Source organism: Tachyglossus aculeatus, unplaced genomic scaffold, assembly GCF_015852505.1.
Source record: "Tachyglossus aculeatus isolate mTacAcu1 unplaced genomic scaffold, mTacAcu1.pri scaffold_89_arrow_ctg1, whole genome shotgun sequence".
Taxonomy (NCBI): Eukaryota; Metazoa; Chordata; class Mammalia; order Monotremata; family Tachyglossidae; genus Tachyglossus; species Tachyglossus aculeatus.
Window position 1 is genome coordinate 1,222,411 of NW_024045097.1, and position 27,479 is coordinate 1,249,889.

Sequence of the window (27,479 nt, forward strand, 5' to 3'; positions counted from 1 at the left end):
CATCTTCCTTTTAAAATACCCATTGCACAGAACAATATGGTATCCATCTTAAGAGGTCACATGATTGATTACAGATCGAATTTCAGGTTTTTCAGATTCCTAGCTATCAAATTAAAGGAATGAACATAGGCAAGAAACAGAACGTCACCCTAGTAAAAGGATAGGGAATCCTAAACAACCATGAATAAGTTGTACATAAAAAAATCTAGAATAAATAGAGAAAAAGAGCTTGCTGACAGCTCACAGTGAATAGTTTGATTGGCATCGCTAGCATTTTCTTAATGGTGGCTTGAGTATTACCTTTCGTGTTGAACTATTTTCCTATATATCACTTCTCTGAAGGCATTTTTCACTTTGTTTCTCAAATTGCAGATAAGGGATTTCAACATGGGGACCACAACGGTATAGAACACAGAGGCCACTTGGTCCTTAAGTAAAGAGTAGGATTTCCTTGGCTTTAAATAATTAAGGATCATTGTCCTATTGAATAACATAACCCATATCAAATGGGAACCGCAAGCGGAGAAAGCTTTTTTCCTACCCTCTTTCAAATATATCTTCCAGATGGCACAGAGGATGGTGACAAGGGAGACAAAAATTATGATTAGAAATAATAATAATAATTATAATAATGACATTTATTAAGCACTTACTATGTGCAAAGCACTGTTCTAAGCGCTGGGGAGGTTACAAGGTGATTAGGTTGTCCCACGGGGTAGCTCACAGTCTTAATCCCCATTTTACAGATGAGGTAACTGAGGCCCAGAGAAGTGAAGTGACTTGCCCAAAGTCACACAGCTGACAATTGGTGAAGCCGGGATTTGAACCCATGGCCTCTGACTCCAAAGCCCGTGCTTTTTCCACTGAGCCATGCTGGTTTTCATATATGAAAATTTATGTCTCAAGTGTGTTCTTGCAGTACAGAGATAAGATAGGAGAAGTATCACAGAAGAGATAATGGATGAGAGTAGACTTGCCAAACGGTAATCCAGATATAAAAACTATAATGACCAGAGAGTTGATGGTGGACACTAAATATGTCCCAGCCAGGAGCCAGGCAAAACTCTCCAGGATACCACAACCATGTAGAGCAGTGGGCTACAGATGGCTACATAATGGTCAAAGGCCATCACAGGTAACAGAAAGCATTTGGCACCAGCTAAAGCGATGAAAACTTACATCTAGGCAAAGCATCTGAAGAAAGAGATGGTATTCTAGGCTGTTAATAAATTCATCATCATTGAGGGCATGATGACTGAAGAATAACTCAGGTCGATGAAAGACAGGTTGCAGAGGAAGAAATACATGGGGGTGTGAAGTCGGTAGTGTAGCCTGATAAGCACGATCATTCCCAGGTTTCCGGCCAGGGAGATGCTAAACGTAAAGAAAAATACACTAAAGTGAATCAGCTGCAGATCTAGAGAAACTGTCAGTCCTGAGAGAACGAAGTGAGTCTCTAATGGTCATTTTCTTCAACTTCTGAAATCTGCTGAAGGAGGAATAAAGAAAGTGGTTTTGGTATTGATATTGGACATGAAAGTCATTGAGGATTCTGGTGCATAAAGAAAAAGTTGGATTAAAGAAGCACTCTTCTGGTGAGATATCTGATTAGTGTTGGGGCACTGAATTTTTAAAATTCCCTCCCATGCCTCAAGAACGGGAAATCATATCATGTTTAGACAAACTCAATAATATCTAGGGACGCGAAGGGGATATATCATTTTAAACCCTAAAGTCCCTTTTATTTTCAAAATTAATTCATATCTGTTTACATCAATTTCATGTCCTTCGAATAGGAGACTTACCAGAAGCAGAGATAATCAGGGGATCCAAATAGTTTCCTGGAAAGTTCTCTTTGGAAAGTCTCCCACTGAAGGACACTCTGTATTTCACAAACCCCCGCACCCCCCCCCCCCACAAATCCAAACTTCTAGACTTTACTGGTTTATTTGACATCTGCATATCTTTTTATATAATTAAAATTTTTAATCCAGAAGAATAGCTGTGACTTAGCTGTTGCAGAGATCAGGACTTCACAACTGTGACTGCATTAAACTATGTTTCAACTGTAATGTTGATACCATGACCATCCAAGGCAAAATTTTTTAACTATTTTGACCCTTTTCTCACCTTCCTTCTCTCCTTTTCCATGCCCACTCCGATCCTCAGAGAATTCAAAATCCACTTGGATGTCCCTGGTGACTCCTCTGTTGCCCGCCTTCTATCTCTCCTTGATGCTGCCACCCTTCTGCTCCACCCCACCTCGCCCACTCACCAACTTGGCCACAACCTCCACTGCATCATCTCCTACTGCTGCACTATCTCCACACTCAACAACTCTGAAATCCCTCTCTCTGATCATTACGTTCTCACCTGCCTCCTCACTCACACTTCTCCCCGCTATAAATCTATATTACTACCCCACAGAGACCTCTGCTCTCTCAAGCCCATCCATCTTTCCCAACGCATCGCACCCCACCTCGCATCCCTATCCTCTCTACCCACTCCTGACCACATGCTTACTGTTCTCAACTCCACCATCTCTACTCAATTCAACTCGCTCACTCCCCTTTCCCTTTGCTGCTTTCGCACCACTAACCTACAGCCTTGGATCACTGCCACTATCTGCCTCCCTTGCTCTAATGCTCGAGTGGCTGAACGCTACTGGAGAAACTCTAAACATCAGGCCACGCTTGTTCACTTTAAGTTTATTCTTTCCTGAGTTAACTCTGCCCTCTCTGCTGCCAGGCAAAACTATTTTTCGTCCCTTATTGACACCCAGGCCAATCATCCCCGTCAGATGATTTAACTCCCTTCTGAGGCCCCCATTCCTCCCCCTCCTCCACCCCTCACTCACAATGATCTGACTTACTACTTCATTAGTAAAATTAATTCCATCAGGTCTGAGCTCCCCAAAGTCACCCCTCCCCCTTCTCCAACCCCCCGACTTTCAATGCTCTCCGCTACTCTCCCATCCTTCACAGTAGCATCTTCAGATGAGATCTCCTCCCTCCTTTCAAGTACTACTCCATTCACCTGGGCTTTAGACCACATTCCCCCTCATCTAAAGGAAACTCTAGCCCCTTCCCTCCTCCCCTCCTTAACTTCCATCTTCAACCGCTCACTCTCCACTTGTTCCTTCCCCTCTGCCTTCAAACACGCCCACATTTCCCCACCCAAAAAAATCTCTCTCTTGACCCCACCTCCCCTTCTAGTTATCGCCACATCTACCTCCTACCCTTCCTTTCCAAACTCCTATAATGAGTCGTCTGCACTCCTGCCACGAATTCCTCAATGACAACTCTCTCCTTGACCCCCTCCAATCTGGCTTCTGTCCCCTACACTCCATCAAAGCAGCCCTCTCAAAGGTCACCAATGACCACCTTCTTGCCAAATCCAATGGCAAGAGACGGGCTTATGTACCTATCTGTAATATATTTATTCATATTAACGTCTGTCTCCCATTCTAGACTGTACGTTTTCTGTGGGCAGGGAATGTGTTTGTTATATTAGACCCTCTGAAGTCCTTAGTACAGTGCTCTGCACATAGCAAGTGCTCAATAAATGTGATTGACTGACTGACTGACTGATGGGGTGGGGAGGGAGAACGATCAATCAATCAATCAATCGTATTTATTGAGCACTTACTGTGTGCAGAGCACTGTATTAAGCTCTTGGGAAGTACAAGTTGTCAACATATAGAGACAGTCCCTACCCAAGAGTGGGCTCACAGTCTAGAAGGGGGAGACAGAGAACAAAACCAAACATATTAACAAAATAAAATAAATAGAATAGATATGCACAAGTAAAATAAATAAATAAATAAATGGAGTACTAAATGTGTAAAAACATATATACATACATACAGGTGCTGTGGGGAAGGGAAGGAGGTAAGACGGTGTCCCGAGGTGACCCTTGGGTACCGGCCATCTCAAGGTCAAAAGCTATCTCGTGACCACCTGAGCCAGCAGGTGGAACTCGGAAGTGAGGGTGGGATACCACCCCCATGACCAAATCTGCTAGATTGACAGCCCAAGCTGGGAATACAGAAAGTGTCCCTCACCCCCGTGCCAATCAAATTAGGTATGGAGGAGGCGGGGAGGCAGAGATTGGATAGACTGAGGCCGGAAGCTGGAATGGCCTAGGGGCACAGGCAATAAATACCTGTCGCCTCTGACCTTCGGGGTCAGAACACCAGGACACGCAGCAGCAGGAGCAGCTGCCACAGCAGCAGCAGCCCACGTGTCTCTCCCTGCCCAGAAGGCCAGATGCCCGCTCTACAACTAGAACCAACACACTGAGGCAAGGGTCGCGGGACGGGTGAGTGTCTCGTGGGTGGGACCCAGGTATCCCGCTGCTGATGGGAATTATGAGTGTATTCCTCCCATGTAGGGAGAGCACATTGTGAGAGCTAGCCGCCCACCACGTGCGCGGGTAATGTAATGAATTCTTCCCATGTGGGGAAGTAAGTGGATTCTTCCCGAGTGGGAAGTGCACATGGGTGAGAGTTAACCAACTCACCCACGTGCGATTAACGGATGATTGTGTTCCACCCGTGTAGGGAAGCTCTAATATTGCTAATTGATTATATTCCTCCCGAAAGGGAAGCTCAATCCATTGCACCTAAACAATTACATAAATTCAATTCACCTCGCAGAATAAATTTTATATAAAGCTTAGGCTTTCCGTCCCCGGCCTCTCTCTCTCTCTCTCTCGCCTCGCCGATCACTGAACGAACCCGTCCCCGGATGACGGGTGACAGACGGCGGGATGGAGAGGGGGACGAGGGGGAGAGGAAGGAGGGGGCTCAGTCTGGGAAGGCCTCCTGGAGGAGGTGAGCTCTCATTAGGGCCTTGAAGGGAGGAAGAGAGCTAGCTTGGCGGATGGGCAGAGGGAGGGCATTCCAGGCCCCGGGGATGACGTGGGCCGGGGGTCGATGGCGCGACAGGCGAGAACGAGGCACGGTGAGGAGATTAGCAGCAGAGGAGTGGAAGGTGTGGGCTGGGCTGTAGAAGGAGAGAAGGGAGGTGAGGTAGGAGGGGGCAAGGTGATGGAGAGCCTTGAAGCCCAGGGTGAGGAGTTTCTGCCTGATGCGCAGATTGGTAGGCACTGGAGATTTTTGGGGAGGGGAGTAACATGCCCAGAGTGTTTCTGGACAAAGACAATCCGGGCAGCAGCATGAAATATGGATTGAAGTGGGGAGAGACACGAGGATGGGAGATCAGAGAGAAGGCTGAATCAGTAGTCCAGACAGGATAGGATGAGAGCTTGAACGAGCAGGGTAGCGGTTTGGATGGAGAGGAAAGGGTGGATCTGGGCAATGTTGCAGGCTCAGACCGGCAGGTTTTGGTGACGGCTTGGATGTGAGGGGTGAATGAGAGAGCGGAGTCGAGGATGATACCAAGGTTGCGGGCTTGTGAGACGGGAAGGATGGTAGTGCCATCCACAGTGATGGGAAAGTCAGGAAGAGGGCAGGGTTTGAGAGGGAAGACAAAGAGTTCAGTCTTGGACATGTTGAGTTTTAGGTGGCGGGCAGACATCCAGATGGAGATGTCCTGAAGGCAGGAGGAGATGTGATCCTGGAGGGAGGGGGAGAGAGCAGGGCCAGAGATGTAGATCTGGGTGTCATCAGTGTAGAGATGATAGTTGAAGCCGTGGGAGCAAATGAGGTCACCAAGGGAGTGAGTGTAGACCGAGAACAGAAGGGGACCAAGCACTGAACCTTGGGGAACCCCCACAGTAAGGGGATGGGAGGGGGAGGAGGAGCCTGCAAAAGAGACGGAGAATGAATGACTGGAGAGATAAGAAGGAGAACCAGGAGAGGACGGAGTCTGTGAACCCAAGTTTGGATAGTGTGTTGAGGAGAGGCGGGTGGTCCACAGTGTCGAAGGCAGCTGAGAGGTCGAGGAGGATTAGGATAGAGTATGAACCGTTAGATTTGGCAAGCAGGAGGTCATTGGTGACCTTTGAGAGGGCAGTTTCCATGGAATGTAGGGGACAGTGACTGAACTCCTTGTCTTCCCTCCCAAACCTTGCCCTCTCCCTGACTTTCCCATCACTGTGGATGGCTCTACCATCCTTCCCGTCTCACAAGCCCACAACCTTGGTGTCATCCTCGACTCCGCTCTCTCATTCACCCCTCACATCCAAGCCGTCACCAAAACCTGCCAGTCTCAGCTAGGCAACATTGCCAAGATCAGCCCTTTCCTCTCCTTCCATACCGCTACCCTGCTCATTCCAGCTCGCATCCTATCCCGTCTGGACTACTGCATCAGCCTTCTCTCTGATCTCCCATCCTCGTGTCTCTCCCAACTTCAATCCATATTTCATGCTGCTGCCCGGATTATCTTTGTCCAGAAACGCTCTGGGCATGTTACTCTCCTCCTCAAAAATCTCCAGTGGCTACCAGTCAATCTGCGCATCAGGCAGAAACTCCTCACCCTAGGCTTCAAGGCTCTCCATCACCTCGCCCCCTCCTACCTCACCTCCCTTCTCTCCTTCTACAGCCCACCCCACACCCTCGCTCCTCTGCTGCTAATCTCCTCCCCGTATGTCGTTCTCGCCTGTCCTGCCATCGACCCCCAGCCCACGTCATCCCCCGGGCCTGGAATGCCCTCCCTCTGCCCATCCGCCAAGCTAGCTCTCTTCCTCCCTTCAAGGCCCTACTGAGAGCTCACCTCCTCCAGGAGGCCTTCCCAGATTGAGTCCCTTCCTTCCTCTCCCCCTCGTCCCCCTCTCCATCCCCACCATCTTGCCTCCTTCCCTTCCCCACAGCACCTGTATATATATATATACGTGTGTATATATGTGTGTGTATATATGTTTGTACATATTTATTACTCTATTTATTTATTTATTTTACTTGTACATATCTATTCTATTTATTTTATTTTGTTAGTATGTTTGGTTTTGTCTCCCCCTTTTAGACTGTGAGTCCACTGTTGGGTAGGGACTGTCTCTGTATGTTGCCAATTTGTACTTCCCAAGCGCTTAGTACAGTGCTCTGCACACAGTAAGTGCTCAATAAATATGATTGATGATTGATGATGACAGGAAGGCAGACTGGAGGGGGTCGAGGAGAGAGTTGGTGTTGAGGAATTCAACATTTGAGATCCACACTGAGGCAGTCTAGGACCCTCTTGTCCCTGCCTATTCCCTGACAAAAATGCACTAATACATTTCCCCAATTCACGTTACTTCACATAAATTTCCAGCCCCTGGTTTTGAAGTGAAGGCTCCAAAGATTTTGACAGTGAAGATAGGTGTTCCATTCAACAACCACCCGTAAAGCGTTTGAGTCAACCTAGCCCTTGCTGTGGCTAAATAGACTCCTGAAAATGCACTACAGTCCTCCTCTCATTGGGGCATTGTACAATAAAGGCCATTGGCTACTGGACAGTTAGTTTTCCCTCTTTCCATCCAGTGTTGTACTATTTAACTTTAGCCTGTTTTTCTGAGTCACTGATGTATTTTCTCCATACTTATTATCTGTCTGTCTTATGCTGTTGCGTCATCTCTGACCCATAGTATATGCCATAGTTACATCTCTCCCAGAAGAGATGTGCAATCATTCTGGTAGCATAACCATAAAGTTTTCTTGGTAAAAAATATGGAAGTGGTTTACCATTGCCTCCTTCCACACACTAAATGAGTTTCTGCCCTCGCCTCTCTCCCATGCTTCTGCTGCCCAGCACAGGTGAGTTTTGACTTGTAGCAGATTGCCTTCTACTCACTATCCACTGACCAAGCTAGGAATGGAATGAGTATGCCTCTGCTTGACTCTCCCTCCAGTAGTCAAGAGTGGTAGAGTACTGGAAACTCTTCAGGTATGACCCTGAGAGGATCCATACTTATCATCTCCCCCAAACCAGGGTCAGAGACCATGTCAGTCAATTATACAATCACTTGATAGTGTGGTCTAGTGGACAGAACGGGCCTGGAAGTTAGAAGGACATGGATTCCAATCCTGTCACCATCACCTGTCTGCTTTGTGATCTTGGGCAAGTCACTTCACTTTTATGTGCCTCAGTTACCTTATCTGCACAATGAGGATGAAGACTGTGAGCCCCACATGGGAAGGGGACTGTGTCCAACCTGATTTGCTTCTATCCACGGCAGTGCTTAGTACAGTGCCTGGCACATAGTAAGCACTTAACAAATACCACAGTTATTATTATTATTCTCTTCCATAAAAAAATCTCACCAGTGTTTAATTCAGTGCCTCTAAATTTAATAAATGCTTGTGATGATTGGGACGATTCTTTAGCACCTGTGCTCTTTTTTTTAATCGTATTTATTGAGCACTTACTGTATGCAGAGCACTGTACTAAGCGCTTGGGAAGTACAAGTTGGCAACATATGGAGACGGTCCCTACCCAACAACGGGCTTACAGTCTAGAAGGGGGAGACAGACAACAAAACAAAACATGTGGACAGGTGTCAAGTCATCAGAACAAATAGAATTAAAGCTAAATGCACATCATTAACAAAATAAATATAATAGTAAATATGTACAACCATCAATCGTATTTATTGAGCACTTACTGTGTGCAGAGCACTGTACTAAGTGCGGCAACATATAGAGACAGTCCCTACCCAAAAGTGGGCTCACAGTCTAAAAGACTGTACAAGTTAACTAGAGTAATAAATCTGTACAAGCATGTTTACAGGCGCTGTGGGGAGGGGAAAGAGGTAGGACGGAGGCGATGAGGAGGAGGAGAGGAAAAAGGGGGGCTCAGTCTGGGAAGGCCTAGCTTGCAAGATATTCCCTCCCAGAAAAACACTCATGGATTGACAGCTGCATTAGTTGCTCTCCTGTCCTATCCGGATTTCACTCTGAGCCCAGCATATTTTTTTGTTGCATTTGTTAAGTGCTCACTATGAGTATAGATGCAGGCACTATACTAAGTGCTGGGCTAGATACATGCTAATCAGGTTGGACACAATTCACGTCCCACATTGGGCTCACAATCTTAATCCCCTTTTTACCGATGTGGTAACCGAGTCACAAAGAAGTAAAGTGACTTGCCCCAGGTCACACTGCAAGCTTGGGGTAGGGTAGGGATTAGAACCCAGGTTCTTCTGACTCCCAGACCCGTGTTCTATCCATCAGGTCACATTAGTACTCTAAAATGTTGATCTTTCTGATGAATTGTTCTGCGACATCTCTCCATTCCTCAAAAACCTCCAGTGGTTCTCCAGTCCTCTCCACATCAAGTATGAACTCCTAATCACTGGCTTTAAAACACTCAATAAACTCTGTCCTTCCTAATTATCCATTCTCTTTTCCCATTACACCTAACTAGCACTCTTCACTTCTCCCACATGGTACTTCATTCTTGACTCTTCTGCTAGGGATCGCTTTCCCATGTTTTTCTCTCTGCCTGGAACTCCCTCCCACTGCAAATCCTATAGAACCCCTCCTCGACTTCCTCAAACTCCCCAAGAAGCTCTTCAATAATTAAGTCGATTCTGGTGGATTCGGTTGAAGAGACATTTGATTCAACCAGTTCAGACTAGATTGGGGAATTATTAAGGCTAATATGAATTTATTCATCTAGAAAATAGACTGATATAAGCTTTTCTTTCTAATAGCATATAAACAAGGGGGGCCAGAAGGTGTCCAAAGCTTATTGGAGAATTTCAAGTAGCCTATGAAGGTGTTGTGCGTTGCTCTCCGTGGTTTCGGGGGCAACTCTCGGGTTCTTACCCTCTCCGGGTCTTCGGACGTCTCCGGATGCAGCCCACGCGTTCACACCAGGAAGAGTCAGCCAGAGGTTCAAAGCTTGGTTGCCGTTTATTTGCTATCAGCGGTTACATGGTTGAAAGAGAGAGAGAGAGCAAGAGAGAGAGAGAGAGAGCGCCCCCCCCCCCCTTGTCTTGTTCGTCTCTTATACCCTCCGTTGTCCAGGGGCAAGGTTTTCTCGGGGAATGGCGTATCGAGGTTTTGCCATGTAGCACACACCGCCCTCCAGCCACTAGCCTAGCAACAGCTCTGTCCAGTCACGAAGCGTTTGCTCTGGCTCGCCCCCAGCCACCCGTTGCCAACCATCGCTGGCTGCGGATATGGCCTTGAGGTCGCCTCCGAGCCTTGCAGGTGCAAGCTTGTTTTTCTTGCCCTGGTCTCTTTATCTCCTGTTGTTGAGTCTGTTTGGCCTTGAGCCGTTGGGTGCAGTTTGTGTGCACATACTGCCTGTTCCCTGTTTGTTCCTTGCTCAGCGCCTTCCCCCGCTCCCTACGGTTGTGTGCTGTAATAGGCTTAATTTTGTACCACTGAGTGGGAGCAGATTACAGGATTATTTAGCCAAATGCTTTTGGGTATTTATTTCTGTTGGAAAAGTATGAATATATTGACCAGTTAAATGTTGACATGCTGAGCATTTATAAACTACAATATTTAATTATACAGCAACAGAAATATCATTTGAGAAAGAAATGGATGATGATTGCCTTTAAGTGGTTATCTGTTTTGTTTCCTTACAATTATTACATTAATTAGACAAAAAAGCCATGTTGACAAATTCTGGTGGTCTCTCGAACTTGGTATTCTCTCCCACACAGTGGCTCCAAATGGTAGTTGGAGGAATAGATTCTGGACTATGAGCTCAGTGTGTGCAGGGAATGTGTCTACCAACTCTTTTATATTGTCTTCTCCCAAGTTCCTCGTACAATACTCTGCACACAGTTCACTTGATAAATATGTTTGATTGATTGATTGGAACAGAACAATGATTGCTTCTTTTTTATTTACCCATGTGGATTGTCCTCCCAACATCTAATATCTCTCCTAATAATTCCTCCAGACCAAGCACATGCAAATGTAGAAATCCTCCTTGAGCCCTCAATCATCTGTAAATTTTTCCCTTGACATCACTGATATTCACTTGTCTAGGAATTAACAACTTCAACTTCGTTGAATATCCTTCATTTTTATAGTTTCAGCATTTTTAATGGTATTTGTTAAGCACTTACTATGCGCCAGGCACTGAACTATTCACTAAGGTAGATACAAGCTAATCAGTTTGGACACAGTTCATATCCCACCTGGGGCTGAATCTTAATCCCCATTTTACAGATGAGGTAACTGAGGCATAGAGAAGATAAGTGACTTGACCAAGAACACAAAGAAGATAAGTATCTGATCAATAACAATGTCAGAGTCAACTCTCTCCTTACCCCTGACAATTTTTATCAATTTCAAGCATGCTTCCTTATTAAGATTCGTATTTATAGACTGAAGTATTCTTGCTGTGAGATGATGTTCCTATAATAAGAATGCTCTAAACCCTGGGGCAGACACAGGACAATCAAGCTAACCTGCTCCACACGGGACTCACACCCTAAGAGGTAGGCAGGACAGGCCCTAGATGCTGCTCCTTAGGAAAAGCAGTCACCCGTAAACATTGAAGGTAGAGGCAGAAGACCCCTTTTGGGTTTGGGAGTCAAAAGGACCTCAGTTCTAATCTCAGCTCTGCCACTTGTCAGTTGTGTGACTGTAGACAAGTCACTTAACTTCTCTGTGCCTCAGTTACCCTATCTGTAAAATGGAGAATAAGATTGAGAACTCTACGAGGGACATCCGACCTGTTAACCATGTGTCCACCAAGCCCTTGGAACATGCAAGTGCTAAACAAATTCCATTATCATCATCATCATCATTGTCGTCATCATTATCATCATATAGAACATGAAGAAGACGGTGAGGGAACTAATAAGGAGCATACCAGTTGGAGGAAATCATCTTGAGTGGGGACTAATCCAGAAGACAATGAATTTTACAAGAAAAGGCTTATGCAACACACCTCTATTGCCTTCATTTAACAAGACTGTCCCCATCATTTTGTCACATAATACGTTGTCTACCTGTGGCCCCACTGAATGAATTTCACAGTGAAGTCATTCTAGGCCAAGATTTTGCTTTTTGGAGTTTCTGGGGTGAAGGATGCCATGGGGAGGGGACAGTGGTGAATGCCCTGGACCTCTTGTTCCCCCCATTCTTGGATCTTCCTATTGGAGGTTTTGGGGATGCTGGATTCTTCCGAACAGCCCTGGACACAAGGCTGAGGAGATGGAGGCTGTGACCTGAGTGTCCTTGCTGGTGTTCTCCTTTCTAGGACCGGATGAAGTAATAAGGCTATCCCAACTCCCTGTAGCTTTGAGCCAGGGGAGGTCCCTCTTCTCCTCAACACGCTATCCAACCTTGGCTTCACAGACTCCGTCCTCTCCTGATTCTCCTCTTATCTCTCTGGCCGTTCATTCTCAGTCTCCTTTGTGGGCACCTCCTCCCCCTCCCATCCCAGTACTGTAGGGGTTCCTCAAGGGTCGGTTCTTGGTCCCCTTCTGTTCTCTGTCTACACTCACTCCCTTGGTGAATTCATTCACTCCCATGGCTTCAACTATCATCTCTACGCTGATGACACCCAAATCTACATCTCTGCCCCTGCTCTCCCTCCCTCCCTTCCGGCTCAGGTCTCCTCCTGCCTTCAGGACATATCCATCTTGATGTCTTCCCGCCATCTAAAGCTCAATATGTCCAAGACTGATCTTCCCTCCCAAACCCTGCCCTGTCCCTGAATTTCCCATCACTGTAGACAGAACTACTATCCTTCCCGTCTCACAAGCCCGCAACCTTGGTGTCATCCTCGACTCCACTATTTCATTCACCCCTCACATCCATTCCATCACAAAAACCTGCCGGTCTCACCTCGGCAACATCGCCAAGACCCGCCCTTTCCTGTCCATCCAAAACACTACCCTGCTGATTCAATCTCTCATCCAATCCCGACTGGATTACTGCCTCAGCCTCCTCTCTGATCTTCCATCCTCCTGTCTCTCCCCACTTCAGTCTATACTTCACGCAGCTGCCTGGATCATCTTTGTGCAGAAATGCTCTGGGCATGTTACTCCTCTCTTCAAAAATCTCCAGTGGCTACCAGTCAACCTATGCATCAAGCAAAAACTCCTTACTCTCAGCTTCAAGGCTCTCCATCACCTCGCCCCTTCCTACCTCACCTCCCTTCTCTCCTTCTACAGCCCAGCCTGCACCCTCCACTCATCTGCCACTAACTTCCTCACTGTGCCTCGATCTCACCTGTCCCGCCGTCGACCCCCGGCCCTCGTCCTCCCCCTGGCCTGGAATGCCGTCCCTCCATACATCTGCCAAGCTAGCTCTCTTCCTCCCTTCAAAGCCCTATTGAGAGCTCACCTCCTCCAGGAGGTCTTCTCAGACTGCGCCCCCTTTTTCCTCTCCCCCTCCCCATCCCCCCGCCCTACCTCCTTCCCCCTTCCCAAAGCACTGGTATATATGTTTGTACAGATTTATTATTCTATTTAAATTACTTGTACATATTTACTATTCTCTTTATTTTGTCTATGATGTACATCTAGCTTTACTTCTATTTATTCTGATCACTTGACACCTGATCACATGTTTTGTTTGGTTGTCTGTCTCCCCCTTCTAGACTGTGAGCCCATTGTTGGGTAGGGACCGTCGCTATATGTTGCCAACTTGTACTTCCCAAGCGCTTAGTACTGTGCTCTGCGGACAGCAAGCGCTCAATAAATATGATTGAATGAATGAATGAGCAGGTCTTAAGGTCATTTGAACCCTGCTTGGGCCACCCTGGAGGGACCAGGAGTAGCACCTTGAGGTGGTGGTGGTCGTGGGACTCGGACCACACCGGCAGGAGCTCCAGAAGAGACCTATGGAGAGAAGGCCTGTGGTGAGGACCAGAGGGAGGGAGAAGGCCACACAGAGAGTCTGGGCTTGAAGTCCTGGACCAGAGCCCTCTTCCCAGGTCTCCACCCTGATGACTTCTCCTTTATTCTACAATGAGTGACTTCTGCCTGTTGTCCTGCTTCCAGCCAGGAAGGGCACAGACGAATCACTCTGCATGAAGCATTTTTCACTTCTTTACTTTCCAGGCTGTAGATAAGGAGTTTCAACATGGGGACCACGATGGTGCAGAAAACAGAAGCCACTTGGTCCTTACCCAGGGAGTAAGATTTACTTGGTTTTAGGTATGTAAAGTTTTAAAGTCCCATAGAAGATGGTGACTCCCGTGAGGTGGGAAGCACAGGTGGAGAAAGCTTTTTTTCTTCCCACAGTGGAGTTGATCTTCAAAATGGCAGAGGTAATAGCCATGTAAGATACTGTAATCATTATCAGAGACATTGCAAGGGTGGAGCCTGCTAAGATAAAGATCATCATTTCTGTGTTGTGTGTGTCAGTGTAGCACAAAACCAAGATTGGTGAGGTATTACAGAAAAAAATGTTGAATTACATTTGAGTTGCAAAATGACAACCTAGCTATGAACAGAAGAACTATCAGGGAGTTTGTAAAAGCAACTCCATGTGACCCAACCATAAGCCACATGCATACTTTTGAGGACATAACAGAGGAATAAAGCAGTGGGTTACAGATAGCTACACAACGATCGTATGTCATTGCAGAGAGGAGAAAGTATTCTGTTCCTGCCAATGAAATGAAAAAATACATTTGGGCAAAGCAGCCAATGAATGAGATTTTCTTTCTGGATGTTAATAAATTATCTAAGGTTTTGGGAGTAATGGCTGTGGAGTAACTCAGATCAACAAAAGACAAACCACACAGGAAAAAAATACATGGGGCTGTGAAGCTAAGAGTCTTAATGGATTATCAGGATCAGCCCTAGGTTCCCCACCACAGAAATCATATAGATAGAAATACCATGAAAAGGACCAGTTGGGCTCTTGGAGAATCTGTCAGGCCCGTGAGGATCAAGTCGGCCATTCCAGTATCGTTTCCTGCAGCCAGTGGCTTCAGCATCTCTACTGAGAAATGAATATTGAAATTCAGAAGGAAAATGTGGCTACAGTTTGGGGGATATTGGAAGAATTAATAAAGAAGCACACTTAGGGAAGGATACTGCTATTTGATCACATTTGATTCGATATCTGTGCTTGGATATAAGGGAAGTCAAAGAAGCCCACGTTTTCCCTTTCAGACAACAGTGATGGGAGAAGTTTATGCTCACTTTGAATGGGGAAAGCTTTCGATCCTGCAGAGTCACTGAACAACTACATGGAATTAAAATGATGTTGCAATAGCTTAATTTTCTCTCACCTATTCCCACAGTTCTGAAAAGATAGTGAGTTCAGCACCTACAAAGGGGTTCTGTGTGTGTGTGTTTGTGTGTGTGTGTGTGTGTGTGTGTGTGTGTGTGTGTGTGTGTGTTTGTGTGTGTGTTTATGCTTGGGTGTAAGGGGGACAGAAGATGGCCATGGGAGTAAGCATGGCCTAATGGATTGAGCACGGGCCTGGGAGTCAGAAGGACCTGAGTTCTAATCTTGGCTCCACCACTCGTCTGCTGTGTGACCTTGGGTAAGTCTTTTAACTTCTCTGTACCTCATTTACCTTACCTGCAATATGGGGATTAAGACTGTGAGCCCCATGTGGGACAGGAACTGTGTCCAACCTAAGTAGCTTGTATCTACCACAGCTTAGAACAGTGCTTGACACAGTATTAAACAAATACTATTATTACCCACCCTGTGAACTCCTACCCTTGCAAAATAATTAGAATGTGATTCTTCCCTCTATTTCCTCTTCTGACTTTTTCTGGTTTCTCATTGTTCAACAGGTTTCAACCTATGTTAAAAAATGATAATTATTTATTAAGCATTTGCTATGTTCCAAGTGCTGGAGTAGATGCAAGACAATTGGACGGGACCAAGTCCATGTACCACATGAGGCTCACAGTCCAAGCTGGAGGGAAGACAGGTATTTCATCCCCATTTTACAGATGGGAAAATTCAGGCATGAAGAAGTTAATTAACTCTCCCAAGTTCACAAGGTGACAAGCGATGAAGCAGGGAATGGAACCTCTACTGACATTCAGTCCAATGCTGTTATTTCTAGATGGCTAGCCTCAGGTATATAGGAAACACCTCAAGCATGAGTTTACGAGAGTAGAGAGTATGCCTCAAAGAATCCTGGGAAGACCATCTATACAGCCCTGACACCATCTTGTCACTTGATATTTTGAGGCTTGGTTACAGGAATTCCACAGAAGTGCTGAATGCAATCTCTATCTTTGGTGAACGCAGACTGGCAGCGATATTACATCCCTATTCTCCCTTCTCAAGTTTCAACACAACTTCCATTATGAGTGCAGAGCTAGAGGGATCTATCTCCTGTAGATATGTACATATCTTTAAATTATATATAACGAATCATTTATTTATACTAATGTCTGTCTCCCCATCTAGACCATAGGCTCACCGTGGGCAAGGAATATGTCTACCAATGCAGTTGAATTGTACTCTCCCAAGTGCTTAGTATAGTGCTCTATACATAGTTAGCTCTCAATAAATACCACTGATAATGATGATGATCATACAGGTTGTATTATTGTAAACTCTGAAGTTCACTATGGAAATTTTCAATTGAGCCTTTAAAAAGATGACCATTTATAAATCCTTCATATGGCTTAGCTTGCAAAAATCTCTTCAGTGAAGCTGATTTGTTTTTCCTCCTTCCTCAAATTCCGAAATTACTGAAGTCAAATTTGTTCATGTGTTTAAATGAATCAAGAGGGTACATCTTGAAAAAACTTTGAGGCATTTAACTTTAATTTAGATTTTGATTACCATTTCAAGAATGTTTACAAACCTTTAAGAGCCTAGTAATTATGGAAACTCTCCAGGAGACCAGAATGCAGTCATACAGCTTTTACTACAAAATTGTAACTAGGCAGAGACATACTCATTTACTCTTTATAGTGGTTGCCAATTCTGATTAGGAATTATGACAGAGTTACGGAAAGGGTCTACTTGAAATATCAACTCCTTATTCAATGGGATCTTTCCAAAAGGAGAAAGAGTATAAAAAATGCTATCCCAGCTGCTGGGTAGGGACCGTCTTTATATGTTGCCACCTTGTACTTCCCAAGCGCTTAGTAAAGTACTCTGTACACAGTAAGTGCTCAATAAATAGGATTGAATGAATGAATGAATGAAGGAAGGAAGGAAATTTTGATGTTCTTTAAAAAGAGAAGGATGCCTTCAGAAGGTATTTTTAAGTCTACTAATTATGATATAGTATCGGATTGTTACCTATTTGTGAGCATTAAATTATCATTGTGGTTAACGAAAATGCATCCCTCCAAGAATCAGGTTATTCGGAGGAAGTTGATAACTTTCCCCAAGAAACTTCTCTTTACTAGTTTGCTATTGCAGATTTTCCTTCGCTACAAAATGGATTTAGTTCCCAAGAAATATCAGAGCCCTCTGATTTAAATCTTTTCTCATCTGATTTAATTTCAGTAATAACTTTTTCATGTGTTTTCCTATCCTCTATCCCTGGGAAAAGAAAATATTCAGATCAAATCCTGAAAAGCTCTAGCCATTTCCAAGAAAAGATCATTCCATCACTATTAATAGGGATTCTGGGCAGAGTCAGGTTCTAATCTGTTCAACACAGTGCTGACAGCCTCTCCCTCACTTGAACCTCAGAGCATCTCTCCACCAGAAAGTTAATAACCAAACATTCCTTATTTCTCCTTAGGGAACCAGGGATTAAATTGGTCACACGGGTCATTTTCAAAGTGAGGTTATGAGAGTTTTTTATATACAAAAGTTCAGAGCAAGATAAACCCAAGTGCACTCTGTTTCTCCATAATGTGTGATTTCTCTAAGTGTTTTGGATAGAACAATATTGGGAAATTTGGGGATGTTCTTCAGATACATTAATCAATTTAGAGAAAATGTAATCTGTTGGATGACATAGATAAACCTCAGGTGTGGCAACAGGTTTGGGACATAAGCTGCAATGTGAATGTTCTTTGTTGTAAAGTTCTATAAACTTGTAATCTCTGCATCACAGCAGAAATGAGGGTTTTTTTATTTTTTCATGATATTTGTTAAGAATTTACTATCTCCCAGGCACTGTACCGAGTGCAGAGGTGGATATAAGCTACAAACTAATTAGGCTGGACACAGTCCCTGTCCCGTTTGGGACTCACAGTTTTCATCACCATTTTACAGATGAGGTAACTGAAGCAGAGAAGTAAAATGACTTGCCCAAGGTCACATAGAACACAAGTGGCAGAGCCGGGATTAGGACCCACTTCCTTCTAACTCCCTGGCCTGTGCTCTAGCCACTCGGCTGTGCTGCTTTCTCATGGTTTGCATGACTGACCTTGATTCTACTCTTTCAAAATAGGCCCTGTACATGGTCTTCATTGACCATGCGAAGCTGTTTTTGATTTTGTAAATCATGAAGACCTGGGAGTCATCCTCCTCATGTTTGGCTTTCCCAAATTTGTTATCATCATATGGTATTACTCTGTTGGAACGGCAGTCAGAGTTATGGATAAAAGCTGTTTAAGGACACACTTTGCTGTCACAAATGGTGTTACCCATTGCACCAATGCTTTTCACTATAATGTTCACAGTGTTGCTGACTGACACATACTAAGTGTGGAATTTGGCAGCTACATACAGAATCCTCTAGGAAGTGTACTCCTGAATTTGCAGGGACTTTATGCAAAGAAAGTGATTGAAAAGACTCTCACTGCATGACATACTACTTCAACCAAGGTTCAGTTTCCTAACTCCTGCTCCTCCATTGATGGAGGGCAGCTTAATCAATCAATCAATCATATTTATTGAGCGCTTACTGTGTGCAGAGCACTGTACTAAGTGCTTGGGAAGTACAAATTGGCAACATATAGAGACAGTCCCTACCCAACAGTGGGCTCACAGTCTAGAATAGGGAGACAGAGAACAAAACCAAACATATTAACAAAATAAAATAGAATAGATATGTACAAGTAAAATAAATAAATAAATAAATAGAGTAATAAATATGTACAAACATACGTACATATATACAGGTGCTGTGGGGAAGGGAAGGAGGTAAGATGGGGGAGATGGAAAGGGGGGCGAGGGGGAGAGGAAGGAAGGAAGGAAGGAAGGGGCTCAGTCTGGGAAGGCCTCCTGGAGGAGGTGAGCTCTCAGTAGGGCCTTGAATGGAGGAAGGGAGCTAGCTTGGCAGATGTTGGGAGGGTGGGCATTCCAGGCCATGGGGATGATGTGGGCCGGGGGTCGACGGCGGGACAAGCAAGAAGGAGGCACGGTGAGGAGATTAGCGGCAGAGGAGCGGAGGGTGCAGGGTGGGCTGTAGAAGGAGAGAAGGGAGGTGAGGTATGAGGGGGCGAGGTGATGGAGAGCCTTGAGGCCCAGGGTGAGGAGTTTCTGCCTGATGCGCAGATTGATTGGTAGCCACTGGAGATTTTTGAGGAGGGGAGTAACATGACCAGAGTGTTTTTGGACAAAGACAATCCGGGCAGCAGCGTGAAGTATGGATTGAAGTGGGGAGAGACACGAGGATGGGAGATCAGAGAGGAGGCTGATGCAATAGTCCAGACGGGATAGGATGAGAGCTTGAACGAGCAGGCTAGCGGTTTGGATGGAGAGGAAAGGGTGGATCTGGGCAATGCCGGGGAGCTGAGACTGGCAGGTTTTGGTGATGGCTTGGATGTGAGGGATGAATGACAGAGCAGAGTCGAAGATGACACCAAGGTTGCGGGCTTGTGAGATGGGAAGGATGGTAGTGCCGTCCACAGTGATGGGAAAGTCAGGGAGAGGGCAGGGTTTGGGAGGGAAGACAAGGAGTTCTGTCTTGGACATGTTGAGTTTTAGGTGGCGGGCAGACATCCAGATGGAGATGTCCTGAAAGCAGGAGGAGATGCGAGCCTGGAGGGAGGTGGAGAGAGCAGGGGCAGAGATGTAGATTTGGGTGTCATCAGTGTAGAGATGATAGTTGAAGCCGTGGGAGTGAATGAGGTCACCAAGGGAGTGAGTATAGATCGAGAACAGAAGGGGACCGAGAACTGAACCTTGGGGAACCCCCACAGTAAGGGGATGGGAGGAGGAGGAGGAGCCTGCAAAAGAGACTGAGAATGAACGACTGGAGAGATAAAAGGAGAACCAGGAGAGGACGGAGTCTGTGAAGTCAAGGTTAGATAGCGTGTTGAGGAGAAGGGGGTGGTCCACAGTGTCGAAGGCAGCTGAGAGGTCGAGGAGGATTAGGATAGAGTATGAGCCGTTGGATTTGGCAAGCAGGAGGTCATTGGGGACCTTTGAGAGGGCAATTTCCGTGGAATGTAGGGGACGGAAGCCAGACTGGAGGGGGTCGAGGAGATAGTTTGTGTTAAGGAATTCGAGGCAGTGCATGTAGAGAACTCGTTCAAGGAGTTTGGAAAGGAATGGTAGGAGGGATATGGGGCGATAACTAGAAGGTGAGGAGGGGTCAAGAGAGGGTTTTTTTTTGTAGGATGAGAGAGACATGGGCATGTTTGAAGGCAGAGGGGAAGGAACCAGCAGAGCGTGAGCAGTTGAAGATGGAAGTTAAAGAGGGGAGAAGGGACTGAGCAAGAGATTTCATGAGATGAGAGGGAATGGGGTCAGAAGCACTGGTGGCCGGAGTAGCACTTGAGAGGAGGGAGGAGAGCTCCTCTGAGGATACTGCTGGGAAGGGTGGGAGAGTAGCAGAGAGTGTTGGTAATTCTGCTACCTGAGTTGCAGGCTTTCACCTAATTCTGTTCAGAGTGGGCAGTGAAAAGAGCCTAAGAGCCTGAGAATCAGACAGCATTCTAATAGCAGTTATGTCTCTCGCCTGCTGTGTACCTGTCGGCAGTGTGACCTTGGGCAAGTCACTTCACTTCTCTAGGCCTCAGCTACATCATCTGGAAAATGGGGAGTGAGATGTGAGCCCCAACCTGGACAGAGATGGTGTCCAACCCGACTTGCTTGTATCCAACTCAGTGCTTAGTACAGTACCTGGAACATAATAAGAGCTTAGCACATACTACTCCATCTCTGGGTCATATCTGGAGAGTTTCCAATACTCAACCAATCTCAACTATGGGAGGGAGCGTCAAGTAGAGCTATATCCATTCCATTCGTAGCTTGGGCAATGGCTAGTGAGTGGAAGACAATCTTCTACACGTCAAATCTCACTGTGCTGGGCAGCAGTGGCATGGAAGAGAGTTGAGAGCAGAGACTCGAGTTTACTACATGGAAGGAGTCAATTGTAAACCACGTCTGGATTTTTACAAAGAAAACTCTATGGATCCACTACCAGAACGATTGTAGATGGAGGTGGGTCATTCTGGGAGAGAGGTTTCCATGGTGTCGCTATAAGTCAGAGATGGCTCGACAGCATAAGACAAGACAATCACATACCACGATTATTATTATTATTACCTTTCATTGTAAACTCCATAAGGGACAGGATCTTGTCTGCCAACTAGATTGAACTGTACTCTTCCAAGCACTTAGCAGAGTGCTGTACTCACAGTAAGTACTTAATAAATATCATTAACTTCCCTGTGTCTGTTTCCTCATTTGTAAAATGGGGAACCAATACCTATTCTCCCTCACCCTTAGAATGTGAGTCCCACATGGGACAGTGACAGTGCTTGACCTGAATACCTTGTATCTACCCCAGCAGTTAGTACAGTGCTTAACAATAATAAGAATAATAATGGTATTTGCTATTATTATTATCATTCTCATTACCATCTATCTACCCCAGTGATTAGTACAGTGCTTGGTCCAATGTGTGTGCTTAACAAATACACAGCTATCATTATTGATGGCAATGCTTCTAGATGCATTGGCTTGACCTATTCAGCATTTGGAGTGTTGCACTTGGATTTGCAACCTTCATTCATGCATCCTCAGCCCAACAGCTCCTGTATGTTTAGCTGTAATTTGTTTATTTATATTAATGTCTGCCTCTTCCTCTAGAATGTCAGCTCGCTGTGAGCAGGGAACATATCTACCAACTTTGTTATATCTTAGTCACCCAAGCACTTAGTATAGTGTTCTGCATACAGTAAGTGCTCAATAAATACTATTGATTTATTGGCTGATTGATTGGAACATTGGCTCTGGAAAGAAAGGGATGCCAGGAAAGATGTGATATCTGAGGTGATATTGTCAATACAATATTGTTGGACTGTAAACTCCTCTAGACTTTATGCTCACTGTGGGCAGGGAATGTATCTGTTTATTGTTACATTGCACTCTCCAAAGCACTTAGTACAGGGCTCTGCACACAGTAAGTGCTTAATAAATACAACTGAATGATTCAATCAATAGGACCATGAAGAGGGGACACCACTTGGCTAGTATACACAGCAACGTCATCAGTTCTGTTTGTACTGAGACAAATTACCAGCAGAGACTGACAAGAACACATCTCACACTGTAAGTTCCTAAACTGTTGTGTAATCATAAGTGGCCAAATACTCCATATTAAAAACAAACAATGTATAGAGAAGTAGCAAGCTCTCCAAAGCAGGAGAGATTTTCCAAGCAGAAGAATTTAATGATTACAGGAGGGTGGTTCAATTCAATATTTGTTTAACATTCTGGGACATGTGTCCCTGTAAAAAAGATTTTTCTCTTCATTGCTCTCAGAAGAGCATTTTTACTATCTTTCTTCTTCAGGCTGTAAAGCAAAGGATTAAGGATGGGAATGACTTCACTGTAAACCACAGAAGCTCCTTAGTAATTCTGGCAGGTAAGTGATATTATCTGGTTGTAGTGACGTGAAGAAATAGGGTCCCTTACAATACTGTCACCCCATGAGTGGGAGGTGAAAGTGAAAGAACTTTATGTTGGGTATCAGTGGAAGAGATTGTTGGGAAGGCAGAGAGAGTAGAGCTACAAGAGATGGAGAAGATATTAGTTGTCATATTTTTCCTTTGTATTCATTCATTCAGCCAGTCGTATTTCTCGAGTGCTCACTGCATGCAGAATCAATCAGTCAACCGTATTTATTGAACACTTACTGTGTGCAGAGCACTGTACTAAGCGCTTGGGAAGTACAAGTTGGCAACATATAGAGACAGTCCCTACCCAACAGTGGGCTCACAGTCTAAAAGGGGGAGACAGAGAACAAAACCAAACATACTAACAAAATAAAATAAATAGAATAGATATGTACAGGAAAAATAAATAAATAAATAAATAGAGTAATAAATATGTACAAACATATATACATATAGACAGGTGCTGTGGGGAAGGTAAGGAGGTAAGATGGGGGGATGGAGGAGGGACGAGGGGGAGAGGAAGGAAGGGAAGGGGCTCAGTCTGAGAAGGCCTCCTGGAGGATGTGAGCTCTCAGTAGGGCCTTGAAGGGAGGAAGAGAGCTAGCTTGGCGGATGGGCAGAGGGAGGGCATTCCAGGCCCGGGGGATGACGTGGGCCGGGGGTCAATGGCGGGACAGGCGAGAACGAGGTACGGTGAGGAGATTAGCGGCAGAGGAGCGGAGGGTGCGGGGTGGGCTGTAGAAGGAGAGAAGGGAGGTGAGGTAGGAGGGGGCGAGGTGATGGAGAGCCTTGAAGCCCAGGGTGAGGAGTTTCTGACTGATGCGCAGATTGATTGGTAGCCACCGGAGATTTTTGAGGAGGGGAGTAACATGCCCAGAGTGCTTCTGGACAAAGACAATCCGGGCAGCAGCATGAAGTATGGATTGAAGTGGGGAGAGACACGAGGATGGAAGATCAGAGAGAAGGCTGATGCAATAGTCCAGACGGAATAGGATGAGAGCTTGAACGAGCAGGGTAGCGGTTTGGAAGGAGAGGAAAGGGCGGATCTTGGCAATGTTGCAGAGCTGAGACCGGCAGGTTGTGGTGACGGCTTGGAAGTGAGGGGTGAATGAGAGAGCGGGGTCGAGGATGACACCAAGGTTAGGTTGCAGGCTTGTGAGACGGGAAGGATGGTAGTGCCATCCACAGAGATGGGAAAGTCAGGGAGATGGCAGGGTTTGGGAGGGAAGACAGGAATTCAGTCTTGGACATGTTGAGCTTTAGGTGGTGGCCAGGCATCCAGATGGAGATGTACTGAAGACAGGAGGAGATGCGAGCCTGGAGGGAGGGGGAGAGAGCAGGGGCAGAGATGTAGATCTGGGTGTCATCAGCGTAGAGGTGATAGTTGATGCCAGAACACTATACTAAGCGGTTGGGGTGTACAATTCAGCAACAAACAGAGAAAATCACTGCCCAGCAATGGGCTCACAGTCTAGAAGGGGGAGAATGACATCAAAACAATTAAACAGGCAACAATATCATCAATATGAATAAATAGAATTATAGATATATGTACATCATTACTAAAATAAATAGAATAATAAATATATACATATGCAAGTATGTACAAGTGCTGTGGGGCAGGGAGGTGGTGGAGTAGTGGGAGCGAGTCAGGGTGATGGGGAGGGGAGGAGGCGCAGAGGAAAAGGAGGACTTAGCCTGGGAGGATCTTATGCTCTCTGTAGGCTCTTAAGTATGCTTGTGTCAAGAGTGTGATGGTTTCATAGCAAAAATGATGAATAGCAAAGTAGGAGAACACCAGATTAAGGAGTTTGTGAATTCGATTCAGTGAGATGGGGTTCAGCCATTTGGGACACAATGCCTGGAAAAGGCAGTGGGCTACAGATGGCTCACCTCTCAGGGTCACATCTGGAGAATTTCCAGTATTCTACCAGTCTCGACTATGGGAGGGAGAGTCAAACAGAGGCATATCCATTCCATTCCTAGCTTGGGCAGTGGCTAGCGAGTGGAAGGCAATCTGCTACAAGTCAAAACTCACCTGTACTGGGAAGGAGAGGCATGGGAGAGAGTTGAGAGTGGAGACTCAGGTTTACTGCATGGAAGGAGACAGAGGTAAACCGCTTCCATATTTTTACCAAGCAAACTCTATGGATATACTACCAGAATGATTGCAGATGGAGGTGGGGTGTTCTGGGAGAGATGTATCCATGGCATCGTTATGGGTCGGACATGACTCGACAGCATAAGACAACAACGAATGGCCACACAACTGTCAGAGCACATCGAGTCCAGGAGTAAGCACTCATTACAGATTAAGCCAAGACCTAAGTACCTATGGCCAAAAAACCCAGTGTAGGGAATGGTTTTCTATTTGAAAAAGAAATTGATTAGGGTCTGGACAATGGTAGAGGAAGCAAGGATATTGATGAATTGCTGAGTCTAAGTGCCTTGTAACCAGAGAACGGGTCACTTCTTTATTCTACATTTTCCAATGGACTCATACAGTGCACCTCACCATGTGGGCCCTCAATAAATGCTACTTCAGAAGCAGTGTTATTTAGTGGAAAGAGTTCGGGCTTGTGAGTCAGAGGTAGTAGGTTCTAATCCCAGCTCTGTCATTTGTCAGCTTTGTGACTTTGGGCAACTCACTTAACTTCTCTGTGCCTCAGTTACCTCATCTGTAAAATGGGGATAAAGACTGTGAGTCTCAGTTGGGACAACCTGATTACATTGTATCTATTTAGAACACTGCTTGACACATAGTAAGCACTTAACAAAAACTATTATTATTATACCAGTCCTCCTCCTTCTTCTCCTTTTCCTTCTTCTCCTTCTCTTCCTCCTCCTCCTCCTCACTGTGCTTGTTCTCCTTTCCACTTCTTCCTCCTGCTTTTCCTCTCCTCCTCCTGCTTTTCCTCTCCTCCTCCTGCTTTTCCTCTCCTCCTGCTGCTTTTCCTCTCCTCCTCCTCCTCCTCATGTTCTACTGGTGCTGAGGAAAAAGTGCATGAGTTTGTGAAGATGTGAATCAGTTCTGATTAGGATGATCACTACGTGACTCTCCACTATTTTAAATAGATGAATAGAAGCATTCTAAAGAGGATACCTTGCAATTCAGATTGTTTTTCAAATCCCAAGAGAGTGAATGTGTCAACGTCAGTCACAATTTCCCCATCCATTGATTTCTATTCAATTTTATGCATAATCTTCTAAATAAAGAAAGGCCAGGGGTAAAATTGTAATGCAATTCCCAGAAAGGAACTCTTGAAGGCACATCTGCTATGATGAAAAAAAATGCAGCGATAAGTACCTTACTAACAACATTGAAGAGAGAATAGTTATGTCTTCTGCACGTCTCTAATCCCTTTTTGTGGCCTTTTAGGCCAGTGGATACTTAAGGTGGGGTGTTGGAAGTGCAGTGACATTTTCACCCATGGAGGTCCCTATCTGTTGTTAAGCCAATTGCATTGAAGATTCACACTGCCTGTTCCTGTTTTAAAAATTGCTAATAATTCTACGGATGTCAGTTAAAATGTTTAAAGCCCAATTGATTCTCCTCAGGTTAATGCAGAATGAAAATGAAGTAGGCTGTAGTGGAAAGAAAATAGGCCTGAAAGTCAGGAGACCTACATTCTATTTCCATTCCCCTGCTACTCACCTGCCTCTACCCTTTCTACTCAGCTAGACTCACTCGCTCCCCTTTCCCTTCACCGCTCTCGTACCACTAACCCACAGCCCTGGATCACTGCCACTGTCCGCCTTCTTCGCTCTTATGCTCGAGCTGCCGAACGCTGCTGGCAAAAGTCTAAACACCATGCCAAACTCGTTCACTTCAAGTTTATCCTTTCCTGCCTTAACTCAGCCCTCTCTTCTGCCAGACAAAACTATTTCTCTTCCCTTATTGACACCCATGCCCATCACCCCCCCCCCCCCCACAGCTCTTCCGTACATTCAACTCCCTTCTCAGGTCCCCGGTTCCTCCCCCTCCTGCTTCCCTCACCCCCAACGATCTGGCCTCCTACTTCATTAACAAAATTAAATGCATCAGGTCCGACCTCCCCAAAGTCTCTTCCCCCACTTCTCCAACCCCCCGGCTCTCAACACTCTCTGCTACTCTCCCATCCTTCCCAGCAGTATCCTCAGAGGAGCTCTCCTCCCTCCTCTCAAGTGCTACTCCGGCCACCTGTGCTTCGGACCCCATTCCCTCTCATCTCATTAAATCTCTCGCTCCATCCCTTCTCCCCTCCTTAACTTCCATCTTCAACCGCTCACTCTCCACTGGTTCCTTCCCCTCTGCCTTCAAACATGCCCATGTCTCTCCCATCCTAAAAAAACCCCTCTCTTGACCCCACCTCACCTTCTAGTTATCCCCCCATATCCCTCCTACCATTCCTTTCCAAACTCCTTGAACGAGTTGTCTACACGCGCTGCCTAGAATTCCTCAACAACAACTCTCTCCTCGGCCCCCTCCAGTCTGGCTTCCGTCCCCTACATTCCACGGAAACTGCCCTCTCAAAGGTCACCAATGACCTTCTGCTTGCCAAATCCAACGGCTCATACTCTATCCTAATCCTCCTCGACCTCTCAGCTGCCTTCGACACCGTGGACCACCACGTTCTCCTCAACACGCTATCTGACCTTGGGTTCACAGACTCCGTCCTCTCCTGGTTCTCCTCTTATCTCTCTGGTCATTCTTTCTCAGTCCCTTTTGCAGGCTCCTCCTCCCCCTCCCATCCTCTTACTGTGGGGGTTCCCCAAGGTTCAGTGCTTGGTCCCCTTCTGTTCTCACTCTACACGCACTCCCTTGGTGACCTCATTCTCTCCCACGGCTTCAACTATCATCTCTACGCTGATGACACCCAGATCTACGTCTCTGC

General features: G+C 45.7%; 2 non-coding genes across 2 annotated transcripts; one reads left to right on the forward strand and one right to left on the reverse strand.

Moving 5' to 3' along the window:
- Nucleotides 1-7,706: 7,706 nt before the first annotated feature.
- Nucleotides 7,707-7,844, reverse strand: LOC119924275. The gene has a single exon (XR_005449083.1). It is a non-coding gene; the product is annotated as a small nucleolar RNA SNORA7 (small nucleolar RNA).
- A 16,651-nt stretch (nucleotides 7,845-24,495) lies between these two features.
- Nucleotides 24,496-24,633, forward strand: LOC119924274. The gene has a single exon (XR_005449082.1). It is a non-coding gene; the product is annotated as a small nucleolar RNA SNORA7 (small nucleolar RNA).
- Nucleotides 24,634-27,479: the final 2,846 nt, after the last annotated feature.